Raw genomic sequence first — 19,740 nt, 5'->3', positions numbered from 1 at the left:
GATGATCATGTGTTTTTTTGTCTTTTATTTTGTTTATATACTGGATTACGTTAATGATTTCCGTATATTAAACCATCCATGCATCCCTGGAATAAAACCTACTTGGCCAGGATGGATAATTGTTTTAATGTGTTCTTGGATTCGGTTAGTGAGAATTTTTTTAGTATTTTTGCATCGATATTCATAAGGGAAATTGGTCTGAAATTCTCTATCTTTGTTGGGTCTTTTTGTAGTTTAGGTATCAGAGTAATTGTGGCTTCATAGAATGAGTTGGGTAGAGTACCTTCTACTTCTATTTTGTGGAATGTTTGTGAAGAACTGGAATTAGATCTTCTTTGAAAGTCTGATAGAACACTGCACTAAACCCATCTGGTCCTGGGGTTTTTTTGGTTGGGAGACTGTTAATGACTATTAATGACTGCTTTTATTTCTTTAGGGGATATGGGACTGTTTAGATGGTTAACTTGATCCTGATTTAACTTTGGTACGTGGCATCTGTCTAGAAATTTTTCCATTTTGTCCAGGTTTTCCAGTTTTGTTGAGTATGGCCTTTTGTAGAAGGATCTGATGGTGTTTTGGATTTCTTCAGGATCTGTTGTTATGTCTCCCTTTTCATTTCTGATTTTGTTAATTAGGATGCTGTCCCTGTGTCTTCTCGTGGGTCTGGCTAAAGATTTATCTATCTTGTTGATTTTCTCAAAGAACCAGCTCCTCGTTTGGTTGATTCTTTGAATAGTTCTTGTTTCCACTTGGTTGATTTCACCCCTGAATTTGATTATTTCCTGCTGTCTACTCCTCTTGAGTGAATTTGCTTCCCTTTGTTCTAGAGCTTTTAGGTGTGTTGTCAAGCTGCTAGTGTGTGCTCTTTCTAATTTCTTTTTGGAGGCACTCAGAGCTATGAGATTCCCTCTTAGAAATGCTTTCATTTTGTCCTATAAGTTTGGGTATGTTGTGGCTTCATTTTCAATAAACTCCAAAAAGTCTTTAATTTCCCTGCAACTGTAATTTTTTTTATTTTTTTAAAGAAATATAATATGAAAATTTCAAAATTACATGTGGAATTAGAAAATGTAGTAAGCAGAATAACCCATGCTCAGAAGACTAATACAACATATTCTCTCTTACTTCCTAGATTGAAATGTCAATTAGTATATAAAGGTCAGGTAAATATGGGTAAAGACCAAGATTGTACAAAATGTCCATAAAAGACTTTCCTGAACTTTCCTGAGCCTAGCCTTTAGCAGCTGAGCCATCTCTACAGTCCACAAACCTAACCCTCAAGAGACTGGAGGTCCCAGGGAGTTGAGAGGTCAGGTGGGATGGGGCTATTGGCATCAACTTAAAGACAGGGTGGGGTAGAGAAGAGGTATGGGGTACGGAGAAGTTGGAGGGTAGATGGTGGACAGGGAATGGAATATTGAGTGTAAAACCTAAATTAATAATAAAATTAAAAAATAAATTAAAAATTAAAAAAAAAAGACTCCTTGTTTTGTAGGTCATAATCGAGAGGCCACGCTGATCCCATATAGCCTAATGGTTACATGCTTCTTTCTAGTACAAAGAACCTTTACTATAAGTCAAAAGAACATTTTCTTCAACATGAAACCTCTAACTTTTTCTGCTTCCTGTATTATGGAATTTTTTAAAAGAACACAGCTGATAAACTCAGGCCACCAAATGTTTGGAATGGGTCTTTTAGAAGCCATTTATAATTACTACTTCCTCAGAAAGTGTATATGCTAATATTTTCCGTAAAATATCTAAATTAAAATTGTTTATTGTCTTTCTCCCACAATCTGGTGTCAAAAAGTTCCAAGAGGAAAAGAGGATCCTAAAGGAATACTAGCTCCTTCAAACATTAGCTCTCATTCTCTGCCTCGTTTTTGTCATCCTCCCCCTACTCTTGCTCCTCTGCCTCCTTGTCTTCATCTTCTTCACTAGGGTCAATGATCCCCTCCACACTTTGGTTCAGGATTATATCAAGCACCACTTTTTCCTCCCTTTGAGTATCATTATCCTTAGATAACACTTCATTCACATCCTGGATCTACAACCAAATCTACTCCTCTGCCTCCTCTGAAAGTGAAGCAAACCAATGCCACCTGCCAATACCTTAATAAATTAACCTCCTCTCCCAAATATCCCCATTATTTTTTGGATCTGGTGGAAAACACTAAATGAATTTGAAATCAGAATAAAATGAACAAAAGAACTGTGGAATTTTGGGACAAATAATCTTTTAATGAAACCACCTTCATGCAAACATTACCCAAAATGAAAATAAAGAGCCAGGCAGCACTATAAAGCATGCACTTGCAGTCATTATGACTACTGTACCCTCTACTGTGTAATTTGCATACAATTAATCCTTCCAGAAATTTAAACTTGTTCCAGGACACAAACTGGTTATTAGGGAAATACAACTGTAATGTACAATCATGAAAGCAGATGAAAAGATGATAAGATGTCCTCTGAATGTCACTCATCAAATAATTATAAATCACAGAACATGGTCATATATATACACACAGCATTTCCTGAAAATTAAAGGGAAAGGTGTCATCCTTATATTTGAACCAAAGAGGATTCTACATCCATGGATTCAACCAACCATGCACACAAAAGTTTCAAAATATATATTGCATGTGTACTGAGCACAAATCTTCTATTCTACCATGAATCCTTCAATAATCCATAGAAGTTATATTATACAACATTCATATGAACATGTGAATTATCACCAATTCAAAGTTTGTTCAATGTGTGTAAAAACCTATAATGTTAAAAGAAAATTATACATCATATTAACTGAAGTACTTGAATATGTACAATTCATAGCACACACAGACACTGTAGGAACAGGCTCCTAAAAATAACAAGAGGCTATATTGCTTCTAACAAATATTCATAACAAGTTTCAACTATAAAGAACAAGTACATTCCAAGAAAAATCAAAGTGAGATTGGACATATATTGGAATGTAATTGTCTTTTGTTTTCTTCTGTTTGTATTCTAACTCTAAAGACTACATTTCTGAAGAGTAAGTTAACTTACCTAAATACAAACCTCATGAAAAACCTACATGTATGGGAAAGCAAGTAAAGGCTAAAGTATCGGGGCACTCTAAACAAGTACTTGGCCTAAGTATTGTCCTAATCCACTACCTGCTTCCTGTTCTCTTAGAAACATGAACCCCTGTCTTTCAGTCTTAGGCTCCTGTCTTAGATACCCTTCTGCCCTCCATTTCTCCTCTCACTTCTCTAACCACCCAAGGAAACAGTATTGCAGGCCACCCTCTGACATTGTGGAAGCCACTTCTTCTCCTTCAACTATGGTTGCCATCACGACCACTTCTGATGCTTTTTCAGCAAATGTATAGATGTCAACGCCATCTGACCTCCTTCCATCCTCCAGCCTGATACTTACACAAATGGTGTGGCAGCTTATACTATCTCAACTACCAAAGATGATACTATTCCAACTGAGGCAAGAGGTAATACCTCATATGCTTCAGAAAACATCACTCCAACTTCTATAGACAGTACTCCAACTGGTACAAGTAACAATATCCCAAAGATCAAGCAAAATGTGAGGTAGAGAGCTAAGAGTAATGATAAGGGCAAGCTTCCCAGGTAACAGATTGCAATGCCCAGCTATTAAACCAAAAACGAAAGATGACAATGAAAAAAAGAAGAAGAAACGCATTCCCACAGAAATCATCCTCTTCCTCAGGCACTTGCATTCTTTCATCTCCATCATCTGCAATCATCCTTGAGTCTTAGTATAGGGGCTATGCTGCTTATGTTCCATATGTGATTGGGCAAAACACAGGCTCTTATTCTCTGCACTGTGATCTACTTCAGTTTTCGCTAATGTTCTTCATCAGTTCAAAAGGAAATATTTTGATGAGTGGTAACCACTTCACTGACAAAGAAATATTAGGAAAAGGATTGGGGATTTGATTTGCTAAAGTGATTGTTTTATGTTCTCCTCAAAAATTCTGACTTCTCTAGCCTTAGTTAGTGACACAGATACAATCCCAGGTATGATAGCTCTGTTTTTGAATGGGCCTCAAATCTATCAAAGCTGTTGGTTACCAAGGCCTGTATAGCACTATTAAACCAGAAGAGTTACAATGCCGTGGTAATCATTGATGTAATTCATAGACATCCTAGATGGGTAAGTGTGTTGGTTGTTTTCCTCCCTTGGAACTTGCATGCTACATAATGGAATTAGGAAAGATAGTCCCCAGGGAGCTAGCTCTTGGGTCACATAATTTTTAAAACCTAACACAGAAAAAGTACTGTGAGAATAGCTGTGTTGTTATTCATTTGAAACTGTCAAGAAGAAAAACGTTGTGTAAATACTTAAAATCTTCAGTTATGGGCCACCTTGTGCAAGAACTCAGCAGATGTTCCCACAGTCCCCAAAGGACTCTCCATGCCACAGGCGCCCTAGCATGACAAGCATCTTAGGATCATTGGTGAGTGGAATGCAGCATCTGTTCAAAAACGACCATGAGGGTCTTGTGACAGCAGGAGCAAGGACACAGAAGCCCTGTCTGACCAGCACATCAGGTTGCTTCTGTTTGGTGCTGCTATACCGTAGTTTGAACACAGCAGACAGCCCCATGCTCCCCAGAATAGACACCACTTCCAGGTGCTCTAACTCAAACAGGATCTTAGGATTCCAGGATCCTAGGATAAAGGAGCTTGGTCAAAGTAGGATCTTAGGGTCTCAAAGGAAGGTTGACTGCCAAGAACTCTGCCACACCCAGAATCTCAGGTTCACTGGATCCCAGAATCACAAGATCACAGAGAAAGCTAGACTCTGAGGAGTACTGAAACAACCAAGATTACAGGAAGGAGAGGCTTCAATCAGATATATCGAGGGCAGCAAGCACTTGAGATAATCAGCTGGCAGGTGGCAAGCATAAGAAAAGAAGTAATAGAAACCAAGGTTACTTGGCATCATCAGAACCAAACTCTCCAACCTTAGCAAGTCCTGGATACATCATCACCCCAGAAAGGGAAGATATGGATATAAAGTCACTTCTCATCATGATGATGAAAGACTTTAAGAAGGAAATTAATAACTCCCTTAAAGAAATACAGACCAAAGGTAAACAGCTGGAAGCCCTTAGAGAGGAAACACAAAAATCCCTTAAAGAGTTACTGGAAAACCTACCAATCAGGTGAAGGAATTGTACAAAACCATCAAGGACCTAAAAATGACAGAAGAAACAATAAAGAAATCACGAAGGGAGACAACTCTGGAGATAAAAATCCTAGCAAAGAAATCAGGAAACACAGATTCAAGCATCAGCAACAGAATACAAGAGATGAAAGAGAGAATCTCAGGTGAAGAAGATACCATGAAAAACATTGACACAACAATCAAAGAAAATGTGGAATGCAAAAAGATCCTAATGCAAAATTACAGAAAATCCCTGACACAATGAGAAGAACAAACATAAGGACAATATGAGTAGATTAGAATGAAGATTTTCAACTTAAAGAGCCAGCTAATATCTTCAATAAAAGGATAGGCGTCTTCTCAATGCCTAATAGTAATTTCTCCAAAATTGACCATATAATCGGTCACCAAACAGGCTTCAGCAGATACTAAAATATTGAAATAATCCCATGCATCCTATCAGATCACCATGGACTAAGGCTGATCTTCAATAACACCATAAATAATAGAAAACATATGCGTGGAAGCTGAACAACACTTTACTCAAATGATAACTTGCCCAAGGAAGAAATAAAGAAAGAAATTAAAAACTTTTTAAGAGTTTAATGAAAATGAAGCTACAGCATACCCAAACTTATAGGACACAATGAAAGCAGTCCTAATAGGGAAACTAATAGCTGTGAGCACCTCCAATATGAAACTGTAGCAAACATACAATAGCAGCTTGATAGCACACATAAAGGCTCTAGAATAAAAGGAAGCAAATTCACAAAAGAAGAGTAGAACCAAGTGGAAACAAAAAGAACTATTCAAAGAATCATCCAAACAAGGAGCTGGTTCTTTGAGAAAATCAACAAGATAGATAAAGCCCTAGCCAGACTAACTAGAGGGCACAGGGACAGTATCCTAATTAACAAAATCAGAAATGAAAAGGGAAATATAGCAACAGAATCTGAGGAAATAAAAAAAAACTCATCAGATCCTACTACAAAAGACTATACTCAACAAAACTGGAAAATGTGGATGATATGGATAATTTTCTAGCCAGATACAGGTAGCTAGGTTCAATCAAGAATCCCACATCCCCTAAACAAATAGAAGCATTCATTATTATCTCCCTACCAAAAAAACCACAGGACTAGATAGATTTAGTGCAGAGTTCTATCAGACCTTCAAAGAAGACCTAATTACAATACTCCTCAAACTATTCCACAAAATAGAAACAGAAGGTACTCTACACAATCCATTCTATGATGCCATAATTACTCTGATACCTAAACTACACTAAGACCCAACAAAGAAAGGGAACCACAGACTGATTGCTCTTATGAATATTTATGCAAAAATAGTCAATAAAATCTTGCAAACCGAATCTAAGAACACATCAAAATAATTATCCATCATGTCAAGGAGGCTTCATCCCAGGGATGCAAGGATGGTTCAATATATGGAAATCCATCAATGTAATCCATTATGTAAACCAACTCAAAGACAAAAACCACATGATCTTCTCATTAGATGCTGAGAAAGCACTTGACAAAATCCAACACACCTTCAAGATAAAAGATTGGAAAGGTCAGGAATTCAAGGCCCATACCTAAGCATAATAAAAGCAAGATACAGCAAACCCATAGTCAAGAGCAACCTACATTTCCACTATATTCAGGGAATAGACAAGGCTGACCACTCTCTTCCTACCTATTCAATATAGTACTTGAAATCCTAGGCAGAGCAATTAGACAACAAAAGGAGATCAAAGGAATACAAATTGCAAAGGAAGAAGTCAAAATATCACTATTTGTAGATGATATGTTAGTATATAAAAGTGACACTAAAAATTCCACCACTGAAATCCTAAACCTGATAAACAGCTTCAGCGCAGTAGCTGGATATAAAATTAACTCAAACAAATCAGTAGCCTTTCTCAACAGAAAGGATAAACATGTTGAAAAAGAAATTAGTGAATTAACACCCTGCAAAATAGTCACAAATGGTGTGACTCTAACTAAGGAAGTGAAAGACCTGTATGACAAGAATTTAAAGTCTCTGAAGAAAGAAATCAATGAAGATCTCAAAAGATGGAAAGATTTCAAATGTTCATGGATTGTCAGAATTAATATAGTCAAAATGGCTATCATGCTGAAAGCAATCTACAGATTGAATACAATCCCCATTCAAATTCCAACTCAATTCTTCACTGAGTTGGAAAGAGCAATTGGCAAATTCATATGGAATAACAAAAAACCTAGAATAGTAAAAACTCTTCTCAACAAGAAAAGAACCTCTCCTGGAATCATCAAGCCTGACCTCAAGCTGTACTCCAGAGCAATTGTGATTAAAAACAGCATGGTACTGGTACAGTGACAGACAGGTAGATCAATGAAACAGAACTGAAGACCCAGAAATGAACCCACACACCTATCACCACTAGATATTTGAGAAAGGAGCTAAAACTATCCAGTGGAAAGAAGACAGCATCTTCAACAAACTGTGCTGGCTGAACTGACAGTTATCATGTAGAAGGGTGTGAATTGATCCATTCTTATCTCCTTGTACAAGGCTTAAATCTAAGTGGATCAAAGAATTCCACATAAAACCAGATACACTGAAATTTATAGAGGAGGAAGTGGGGAAGAGCCTCAAAGATATGGGAACAGGAGAAAGATTCCTGAACAGGACCCTAAGGCTTATGCTGTGAGATCAGAAATCAACTAATGGGACCTCATAAAATTTCAAACTTTCTATAACTCAAAGAACACAGTCAATAAAACAAAACAGCAACCAACATATTGCGAAAAGTCTTTACCAATCCCAAATCAAATAGGGGGCTAATATCCAATATATATAAAAAATTCAAGAAGTTGGATTCCAGAAAACTATATAACCCTACTAAAAAAAAATGGGGCACAGAGCTAAACAAAGAATTCTCACCTGAGGAATAAGGAATGGCTGAGAAGCACCTAAAAAAATGTTCAACATCCTTAATCATCAGGGAACTGCAAATCAAAACAACCCTAAGATTGTACCTAACACAAGTCAGAATGGCCAAGATCAAAAACTCAGGTAAGAGCAGGTGCTGGTGAGGATGTGGAGAAAGAGGAATACTCCTCCATTGCTGGTGGGACTGCAAGCTGGTACAACAACTCTGAAAATCAGTTTGATGTTTCCTCAAAAATTGGACATAGTTCTACTGAATGATCTAGCAATACCACCTCTGGGTATAGACCCAGAAGATGCTCCACCATGTAATAAGGACACATGCTCCACTGTGTTCATAGAAGCGTTATTTATGATAGCCAGAAGCTGGAAAGAACCCAGATGTCCCTCAACAGAGGAATGAATACAGAAAATGTGGTACATTTACACAGTGAAGTACTACTCAGCTATTAAAAACAATGAATTCATGAAATTCTTTGAAAAATGGATGCATCTGGAGAATATCATCCTGAGTGAGTAACCCAATCACAAAAGAACTCAATTGATATGCTCTCACTGATGAGTGGAGATTAGCTCAGAAACTTAGAATATCCCAGTTACAATTTGCAAAACACATGAAAATCAAGAAGGAAGACCAAAGTTTGGATACTTAATTTCTCCTTAGAATAGGGAAGAAAATATCCATGGAATGAGTTACAGAGAAAACATTTGGATCTGAGATGGAAGGAAGGACCATCCAGAGACTGCCCCACTTGGGGATCCATCCCATAATCAGCCACCAAACGCAGACACTATTGCATATGCCAGCAAGATTTTGCTAAAGGACCCTGATATAGCTGTCTCTGGTGAGGCTATACCAGAACCTGGCAAATACAGAAGTGGATGCTCAGAGCCATCTTTTAGATGGAATACAAGGTCCCCAATGAAGGAGCTAGAAAAAGTACCCAAGGAGCTGAAGGGGTGTGTAGCCCTCTAAGAGGAATAGCAATATGAACTAACAGTACCCCCAGAGCTTGTTTCTCTAACTGCATATGTAGCAGAAGATGGCATGGTTGGCCATCATTGGGAAGAGAGGCCCTTGTTCTTGCAAAAATTATAAGCTCCAGTACAGGGCAATGATAGGGCAAAGAGCTGACTGGGTGGGTAGGGGAGCAGGGTGAGGGAAGGGTATAGGGAACTTTCAGGATAGCATTTGAAATGTAAAAGAAGAAAATATCTTTAAAAAATTGGAAAAAAAAGAATATTGGTTGTGGATTTTCAAATTAGAGAGTGCTTTTGAATTACTAAAGAAACTACAATCTCAAGTTTTACTATGAGGAAATAAAAGTATTCAAACACTAAACAAGAAAATGATACATATATCAAAAAAGATTATCAATAGATATGATTAAGATTAATATCAGAATCTCCTTAGGAAATGGAAATGTACATTTTAACCCTTTGTTGCAGCAACAATAAAAAAAAATGTGAGGAACCTTCCCCCCCACTGAGAATTTATTCTATGGCAACTAAAATTGAAATCCTGAATGTGGACCCAGGGTGATCAGGCTCTAAAATGGAACTCCTGGTAGCTACTTTCTGCAATGATTCAATGAAGTTATAAGAAAGAAGAGAAAACTAGCCCCATAGATGTGTCTAGAAATGTTATATTTCATTAACACATCAATAAAAGAGGTATGCTGTGAGGTGGGGCAAGAGAAAAACAGAACTGTGAGGGGAGGAGAGGAGAGAATTTGGCAAATAGGACTGTCATTTCCTATGGAGTTGCAAGGAAAGAAAGAAGTGAGACTAAAAGCCAGCAGAGTAATTATCGTGGAGGGCAAGATTTTTAAGATATATATCTTAATTAGGGTTTATTGCTGTTAACAGACACCATGATCAAGGCAAATCTTATAAGGAGTAATATTTAATTGGGGCAGATTTTCAGTTTCAGACCTTCAGTCCATTATTGTCAAAACAGGAAACATGGCAGCATCCAGGAACACAACCTGCAAGAGAAGGAACTGAGAGGCCTACCTGTTGATCCAAAGACAGACTAGAGAGATGGTATCTTCCCCACTAGCCAGAACTGCTAAAGGCAATATGGCAGATGACAAATTAGGAAAATAACTCAACAGATGAGTGGATGAATGGGTATTGTCTCAAAAACATCAGCTCCAGACCAACTTGACTTAGGATCAGCAGCACAGGAACAAGAGCATATACTGTGCCTCTGGTTGACATGGCCCTTTGTGTTCTATAGTTTTATACCACATTTCAAAGACTTCCCTGCAACTAAAGAAATTCTTCACCTTTAATCTAACCAAAGCACTCCAATTTCTGAGTGCATTGCTCAATAGTTTTCTGCTGTGTATATTTTTAATGTTGAACCTTAGGAAACTGGGGGATCTAACTGGGGGATTGCTTGGCAAGTGAGGCACTGAGCACTCACCAAGTGCTATACCTAGACAAGCACTGTCTAAAAATCTACACAATATTAAATAACTCACAGGAATTGAGTTTATAAGAAAGAATCAGGTGTGAGTCTGAATACCTCACAACTAATCTTGTGATTCCAGGAAGTAGAAACCTGTACCATTGTTATTTTCCTAAGGACAAAAAATAAAACCAGAGTTTTCTTTAGTCGTGCAGGTTTTACATGATACCACCACAACATTTACACACAGGGACAACCATTCTGCCTCTCTTTGGTCTATATTGAAAGATCCTATAGTGTAAAATACTCAGTCTATATAGGAACATAAAACACATCTGGCCTCCCTGATGCTAGGCTAAACTTATTTCTTAAAGTACAGACTCTGGACAATATTCTGAAATTTACTGGAATTAAAAATGACCGCAATTTTATGCACTTACGTGACAAAGATATTTCCCAGTATATATGGCATGAATTATCTGGGATGCATTTTAGTGAGCACATAAACTAAGAGTCAGGTTAAGAACTTGTTCATAATATTTTCTTTCCATTCAATGTCATCTAAGCTTTCAATGAGAACCTATATGCTCAGAGCAAAAGGGGAAATTTTTTTTCTCTGAGTGTCTTTGAGGACTTTTACTTAAAAACATGTAACAGGTTTCTGATGCTCCAAAATAAATAACCACAAAATAGGAATCTAGGGAGCCTGTTTGCAGAGCATAGTCTATACTTGGCATAGACATATCCTTTTCTCAAGTGACTCAAAAGGCAGAAGAGGAACCTGGAAGGCAGTTCCATCCTCATCCCAAGGCCAACCTTTCACACTTCATAACATTCCATCCTGTTTTAAAATGCTGAGTGGCCTCAAATTTGTTTATAAATGTGTAATGAATATGAAGTAACAAGCTTCTATGTGGGATTTTCATATTCCAAATGGATGGATTTCCTTGACCTAACACAAGTCACCACTAGCCCAGATCTCTGATCCCATTGCCCACACTGGACTATGTTTACTCAGAGTATTTCTTTTTTTATTTCTAGGGAATCTGCACCACTTTCCCTTCAAGTTTACTTTAATTTTAAAAGAAAAATAATATTATAATTTCAGAAACTCAGGTGGAACTAGAAAATGTATTAAGCACTGTAACCCATGTCAGAAGACAAATACCATGTATTCCCTCTCACTTCCTACACTGTAATAACAATGAGTGTATTAAGGTCAGTGTAAATATGGGTAAAGACCAAGACATTGGAAGGAGGCCAGGGGAAGCAACCCAGCTCCTTGCAGCTAATAAGCGAGAGGTCAATCTGATCTCATTGAGCCTAATTGTTACATGCTTCTCTCCAGTAAAAACAACCTTTAGTATAAGTCAAAAGACTTTTTCTGCAACATGAAATCTCTAAATTCTTCTGCTTCCAGTGTGACAGAATATTAAAAAACAAAAAATAAGCAGAAAAACTCAGGCTAACACAAGTCTTGGGAAAGTAGATCTTTAAGAAGACATCTAAAATTATACCTTGCTGAGTGTATATGCTAACAATTGTCTGTGAAAATATCTAATTTAGAGTTGTTTATTTTCTTTCTCCCACTGTCTGGTGAGTGTCAAAGTGGTCCCATCGGACAACATGATCCTAGATGAACACTAGTTCCTTCAAATCTTCCTCTTCTTCGTGTTCCTCCTCCTCCTCTTTGTCTTCCTCCCTCTGGTCTAATATTTGTTCAACTACCACCTCCACATTTTGGTCCAGGATTACATCAACAACCTCCTCTTTCTCTCTTTGATTTTCATTATCTTTATATAATAGTTCTTCCATGTCCTAGACCTCCAAATATACCTCCTTGATTATTGACACAGATCCAGTCCCAGACATGATTGCTCTCTTGTTGAGTGGGAATACAACCCAATTAAGCTCTTGGTTACAGATTCAGTCCCAGACATGATTGTTCTCTTGTTGAGTGGGAATGAAATCCAATTAAGCTCTTGGATACTAAGGTACATGGAGCACTATTGCACCTATAGAGTTACAATGCCATGGTAATTAATCACTGTTGTGGTTCATAGGCATCATAGCTGGGTTAGCATGTTGGCTGCCCTCTTCCCTTGGTATCTTGCATGCTACTCTGTGGAATTATGTCAGCTAGTCACCAGGGAGGAAGCTCTTGGGTCACACCATTTTAAAAACCTAAAACATGTGAGTGCCCGTCTGGCCAGCAAGAAAGACACCATAATAGGATCCTTCTGCACACGTTTATTGGGCTGCACATTGACTGTGTAGGCGAAAGACCCCGGGCCCTGGGCCTCTCACTCTTATATACTATCAGTTCCCATCCACTCACAGCAGGCCACATCACCTCACCAGGTACGCAGCTTCAGCTAATCAGGGCAGCAGGGACATATCTCCACCAAAATGGCTTCGCCAGTAACCTGGTACACCTGCGCAGCTCTCACGATATTTGTGGTTTATATGAGAAAGTCAGGTGCAAGTCATACGACTTAGCTGCAGTCCCTGGCGCCTTCTTGGGACTGCTGCCACACCTGCTCCCCACAAAACAAAATAAGTACTATGAGAATAGCTATGATGTTATGCAGATGACAATGACAAGAAGAAAATCTACATGTAAATCCTTAGCATACCCAGAATACTTGTAATACTGACAACCTAAGAATCCATGAAAGCAGACTCTTCACATGCAGTGGGTGGGTTGTGTATAAAAATATAATGTTAATTACTATAATGAAGAAATAAAAAGTTTCATTTGCCCTCAAAGATATCATAATGTAAAAATGGTATATCTTCTTAAAATCATAGAAAGAAAATAACTTCTTACAGATCTACATAAATACTTATGACTATTTCAAACAGTATTTCTTCATCTAATTTCGTAAGTAAAACATTGTACTCTTTGTTCTACGGGTCATTATATTTAAAGGTATTATAACAATTGGTGTGCATTTGATAGGATGGTGTGTATAAGCAATGGTAAACTACCTCTGAAGCCTATGCATAGCCTTGTGTATTTTCATGATATACAACATATCCTCTATGTTCCATGTGTGTGTGTGTAAATATTTTTTATTTGGAGGAGTTCATCTATTCTATATTTGCCTACTGATACAGTTTTTATTCTGTTTCTCACATTCTATTTGTAAGGCTGTCCTTTGAGTTCTTCCAAAGGATTATTGTGATTTTTCAGCTTCATGTTCAATGTTTCTATCCCATTATTGAATTCTGCTCTCAAGTACTGCATTTTTTTTCTCATCTCCATGAGCCTTTCCATGGCAATTGCATCGGTTCATGTTGGGCACTCCATGTACTTATTCTCCATATTTTGGACAGTTGAGTATCTATAGTAGTCCACATTGGTTTTAAAGGAAAGTGAAATCTTGTTTTTATTATAAGAGAGAGCTACATTTACATAAAAAGATGTAGAGCTGCCCAGTGTAGTGACAGCTGCAGGTTACAACCCATGGGGTGAGAAGAACTACTTCATATTTCCACCACCAGATGAGGAGCTACATGTTATTAATGACTGCTGAGAAGAGGAGAAACATTCTAGTTCAGGGACAAGTTCTCACACAGGCTATCTAATCCCATGTGTTCAGATCTGGACAGAAATATATATGAAAAAAGCTAAATAAACTCAGTAGGTGTGTTCATTGAACACAGAGACAGAATTAGGGGATTTGTGTGGTCTTATTGTCAGCAGAACTGTGCCTATATAAAAGCAACCATGTCCAAGGGAACTGTTGGAACTGATCTTGGCACCACCTACTCTTGTGTTTTCCAGTATGAAAATGTGTAAATAATTGCCAATGACAAGGGTAAACACACCACACTCAGCTATGTTGCTTTCGATGTCACAGAATTAACTGGAGATGCTGCTAAGAATCATGTGACAATGAACTCCACCGACACAATTTTGATGTCAAATGTCTGATCATACATAGGTTTGATGATGCTATTGTTCTGTCTGATATGAAGCACTGGCCATGAAGTTCATGGTGATCAATGATACAGGCAGGTCAAAGATCGATTTCAAATACAAAGGGGAGACAAAAAGATTCTACCCAGCAGAAGTGGACTCAGTGGTTCTGAAAAATACGAAGGAAATTACAGAAGCTTACCTTGGAAAGACTGTTATCAATTCCATGGTCCCACTGCCAGCTTACTCAAGTGACTCTCAAAGGAAGGGAACAAAAGATGATGGAACTACTGCTGGCCTCAACAGACTTTGAATTATCAATGAACCAACTTCTGCTGCTATTGCTTATGGTTTGGATAAAAAGGTCAGACCTGATAGGAGTTTGCTGATTTGTGACTTGGATTGTACCCTTTATGCCCTGTCAGTTATCACAATTGAGGATAGAATTTTGAAGTCAAATCAACAGCTAGAGACACCCACTGTGTGGAAAAGACTTTGGCCACCTAATAGCCAACCATGCCTTGCTAAGTTTAAGTAAATGAACAAGATGGACATAACTGAGAGCAAGTGAGATGTCTGGCTCCACAGCCCTTGCTGTGAGCAAGCCAAGTGCACCCTCTCTTCTAGCACGAGGCCAGTATTAAGATTGATTCTCTCTATGAGGAATTGACTCCTATACCTTCATTACCCAGGCTCGAACTGGGCAATTGAATGTTGTCCTGATCTGTGATGAACTGTACCCTGTAGAAAAGGCTCTTTGAGATGTCAAACTGACAAGCACATATCCATGATATTGGCATGGTGAGTGGTTCTACCAGAATCCTCAAGATTCAGAAACGCCTGAAAACTTCCTCAATGGAAAAAAAAAATTAACAAGAGCATTCACACCAATGAAGCTGTTGATTATGGTACAGCTGTCCAGGCAGCAATTCTATCTCAAGACAAGTATGAGAATGTTAAGGATTTACTGCTCTTAGATGTCACAACTCTTTCCCAAGATATTGAAACTTCTAGTGGAGTCATGACTGTAATAATCAAGCACAATATCACCATTTGAACCAAGCAGACACAGACTTGGCCACCTACTCTGACAACCAGCCAGATGTACTCATTCAGGTGTATGAAGATGAAAGGACCTTCATTACCAAGGACAACAACATGCTTGGAAAGTTGGATTATACACGCATCCCTCCAGGACCCTGAGGGGTTCCTCAATTTGAAGTTACTTTTGACATTGATGCTAATGAAGTCCTCAATGTTTCTGTTGTAGATAAAAGTGAAAGGAAGGAGAACAAGCTCTCAATCATCAATGACAAGAGCCTCTTGAGCAAGGAGAATATTCAGTGCATGGCCCAAGAAGCTGAGAAATACATAGCTGAGGATAAGAAGCAGAGAGCTAAGGTTTCCTCCAAGAATTCACTAGAGTCGTATGCCTTCAACTTGAACACAACTGCTGAGAATGAGAAACTTGAAGGAAATGTCAATGATGAGGACACACAGAAAATTCTTGGCAAGTGTAATGAAACCATCAGGTGGCTGGATAAGAACCAGACTGCAGAGAAGGAAGAATTTGAGCATCAGCAGAAAACTGGAGAAAGTGTACAATCCTATCATTACCAAGCTTTGCCAGATTGCTGGAGGTGTAACCTGGAGGAATGCCCGGTGGCTTCTCTGTAGAAGGAGCACTTCATCTTGTGCCTCATAAGTGCCCCACCAATGAAGAAGTGGTTTAAGTCAACCAAATACAGAGTGTAGCATTATTCCATAGATAACATAACATGATGGTTTTAATAAGGAATGTATAATAAAACTAGTTAAAGTTAAAGATAGTTTGCAGAAAAATATCACTAAGTAGGAGTACTGTGTGTGTATAGCTATAAACAAACTCATAAAATGATGTACTGCTATACCAATATATAAGTACCTCACTCAGTCCTCATTAAAAAGGCTTCCTCTTACCATAGATTTGAACTAAAACGTAGACCTACAACAGGAAAATGAAAAAAGAATGAAAGACTTTGGAGCACTTAGTCCTAAGAGGGATATCTTCATCAAAGCACTCCCATCATACACATGAAAAAAGATTGACAAAACAGAGAATATTGCTGATTCCAAGAAAACAGCATCTTCTGTATACATCAAGACTGACACACATGAACTCAAGGCAACAAGTGCAATGCCTAAAAGGGTCAAGCCCAGTGGACTCCTTGCACTGAGACAGGGAGAGCACATGGGCTTCCATTACTACAAGGAAGCTATTTGCAATTAATACATGATTGGTATTTTCTCCAAAAGAGTCTCACTATGTGTATGAGGCACACTTCAGGGCAGGCTCCATCTTCAGGAGCTTGACAACATAAAAGTAACTCAATGGCATTTTGAAAGTTTTTTTTGCTCAGTTTTCTTTTGTTTGGTTTGGGTTGTTTTGTTTTGGTTGTGATTTTGTAGGTAATTTCTTTTGCATGTTCATTTTTGCAATATTTAAGGGAAAATCTCAAACCAAACACATGGTTGTTTGTTTGTGTGTTTGTGTGTGTTTGTATGTGTATTTTTGTGTATGTGTATTTCTGTGTCTTTGGATTCTTTAAAATAATATGTGAGGATTGGTTTGTAACTCAAATCTGAAGTAATGGCCACTCAGAAGATATTGTTAATTTCAAGACCACCTAGATTAGTGGTTGTCAACCTGTGGGTCATGATCACTTGGGGTGACATATCAGATATCCCATATATTAGATAATTACATTATGAGTTCAAACAGTTTGGAAGTAATAAATAACAAAAACAAAAATACAAAAAAACAACAACAACAATAAAAAAAAAAAAAACTTGTGTTTTGGGTCACCAAAACATGAGGAAGAATAAGAAATGGTAACAGCATTAGGAAAATTGAGAATCACTCACCTAGATTATTGAGTTTGACTCTGCCCAATTAAAAGCAAACTGCCCCAAATTAAAAAAAAAATAGATCACTACCAAACTAAAACATTCAGTCAATTGGAAATACAATGCTCTGGGTTTACTCTCAGAACTAAACAAAAATGGCTTTGCTAAGTCAACTTTGTGATATGTGAAAAGAATGCATGAGATCAGATGTGTAGGAACTTATAAGTTCAAACTTAAAATACTGCCTCATTGTTACAGTTCAAGACTTAAAGCTGAAACCAACATAATCTAAGGGTAAGAGTCATTATTTCAGAAACTATAAATTTTATTACCGTGGTACCCTGAGAGAGAGACAGAGACAGAGACACAGAGAGAGAGACAGAGACACAGAGAGAGAGACAGATACACAGAGAGAGACAGAGAAAGACAGGCAGACAGAGATACATAGAGACAAAGATAGAGAATATGTGACTAGCAATAGAGCAACAAGTTTTCAATTGTAAGGTTAACAGTCTTTCTTTCTTTTCTTTTTTTTTTCTTTTTCTTTTTCTTTTTTTTTTTTAGATTCTATATCTCTATATTCTTTTTTTTAACTTTTTTAAAATTAGGTATTTGTTTCATTTACATTTACAATGCTATCCCAAAAGTCACTCACCTGCTCCCCCACCAACTCCCCCAGCCACCCACTCCCACTTCTTGGACCTGGCATTCCCCTGTACTGAGGCAGATAAAGTTTGCATGACCAATGGGCCTCTCTTTCCACTGATGGCCGATTAGACCATCTTCTGATACATATGCAGCTAGAGACACAAGCTCTGGGGGGGGGGGGTACTGTGTAGTTCATATTGTTGTTCAACCTATAGGGTTGCAGACCCCTTTAGCTCCTTGGGTACTTTCTCTAGCTCCTCCATTGGGGGCCCTGTGATCCATCCAATAGCTGACTGTGAGCATCCACTTCTGTGTTTGCTAGGCCGCAGCATAGTCTCACAAGAGACAGCTATATCATGCTCCTTCAGCAAAATCTTGCTGGTGTGTGCAATGGTGTCAGCGTTTGGAGGCTGATTATGGGATGGATACCCGGATATGGCAGTCTCTAGATGGTCCATCCTTTTGTCTCAGCTCCAAACTTTGTCTCTGTAACTCCTTCCATGGGTGATTGTTTCCAATTGTAAAAAGGGCAAAGTGTCCACACTTTGGTCTTCGTTCTTCTTCAGTTTCATGTGTTTTACAAATGGTCTCTTATATCTCGGTATACTAAGTTTCTTGGCTAATATCCACTTATCAGTGAGTACATATCATTTGAGTTCTTTTGCGATTGTGTTACCTCACTCAGGATGATGCCCTCCAGGTCCAACCATTTGCCTAGGAATTTCATAAATTCATTCTTTTTAATAGCTGAATAGTACTCCATTGTGTAAATGTACCACATTTTTTTTATCCATTCCTCTGTTGAGGGGCATCTAGGTTCTTTCTAGCTTCTGGCTATTATGAATAAGGCTGCTATGAACATAGTGGAGCATGTGTCCTTCTTAACGGTTGGGACATCTTCTGGATATATGCCCAGGAGAGGTATTGCGGGATCCTCCAGTAGTACTATGTCCAATTTTCGGAGGAACACCCAATGCTCACCTGAGGAATACCGAACGGCTATGAAGCACCTGAAAAAATGTTCAACATCCTTAATCATCAGGGAAATGCAAATCAAAACAACCCTGAAAAACAACCCTGAGATTCTACCTCACACCAGTCAGAATGGCTTAGTTCAAAAATCCAGGTGACAGCCGATGCTGGCAAGGATGTGGAGAAAGAAGAACACTCCTCCATTGTTGGTAGGATTGCAAGCTTGTACAACCACTCTGGAAATCAGTCTGAACTAACCAATACCCCCGGAGCTTGTGTCTCTAGCTGCATATGAATCAGAAGATGGCCTAGTCGGCCATCAGTGGAAAGAGAGGCCCATTGGTCGTACAAACTTTATATGCCTCAGTACAGGGGAATGCCAGGGCCAAGGAGTGGGAGTGGGTGGGTAGGGAAGTGGGTGGGGGAGCAGGTAGGGGACTTTTGGGATAGCATTGGAAATGTAAATGAAATAAATACCCAACTAATAAAATAAAAAGTTAAAAAAAAGAAGAAAAAAAAGAATAAAGCAGACAATAAAATCACACACACACACACAATTATATATATATCATTTGAGTTCTTTTGCGATTGTGTTACCTCACTCAGGATGATGCCCTCCAGGTCCAACCATTTGCCTAGGAATTTCATAAATTCATTCTTTTTAATAGCTGAATAGTACTCCATTGTGTAAATGTACCACATTTTTTTTAATCCATTCCTCTGTTGAGGGGCATCTAGGTTCTTTCCAGCTTCTGGCTAT

General features: G+C 38.3%; 1 pseudogene; it reads left to right on the top strand.

Annotated features, from left to right (window-relative positions):
• Positions 1 to 14,282: 14,282 nt before the first annotated feature.
• Positions 14,283 to 16,207, top strand: LOC110287858 (heat shock cognate 71 kDa protein pseudogene; annotated as a pseudogene).
• Positions 16,208 to 19,740: the final 3,533 nt, after the last annotated feature.

Source organism: Mus caroli, unplaced genomic scaffold, assembly GCF_978045245.1.
Source record: "Mus caroli unplaced genomic scaffold, Mus_caroli_1 scaffold_4, whole genome shotgun sequence".
Lineage (NCBI taxonomy): Eukaryota > Metazoa > Chordata > Mammalia > Rodentia > Muridae > Mus > Mus caroli.
This window is presented reverse-complemented; position numbering and strand designations above follow the sequence as displayed.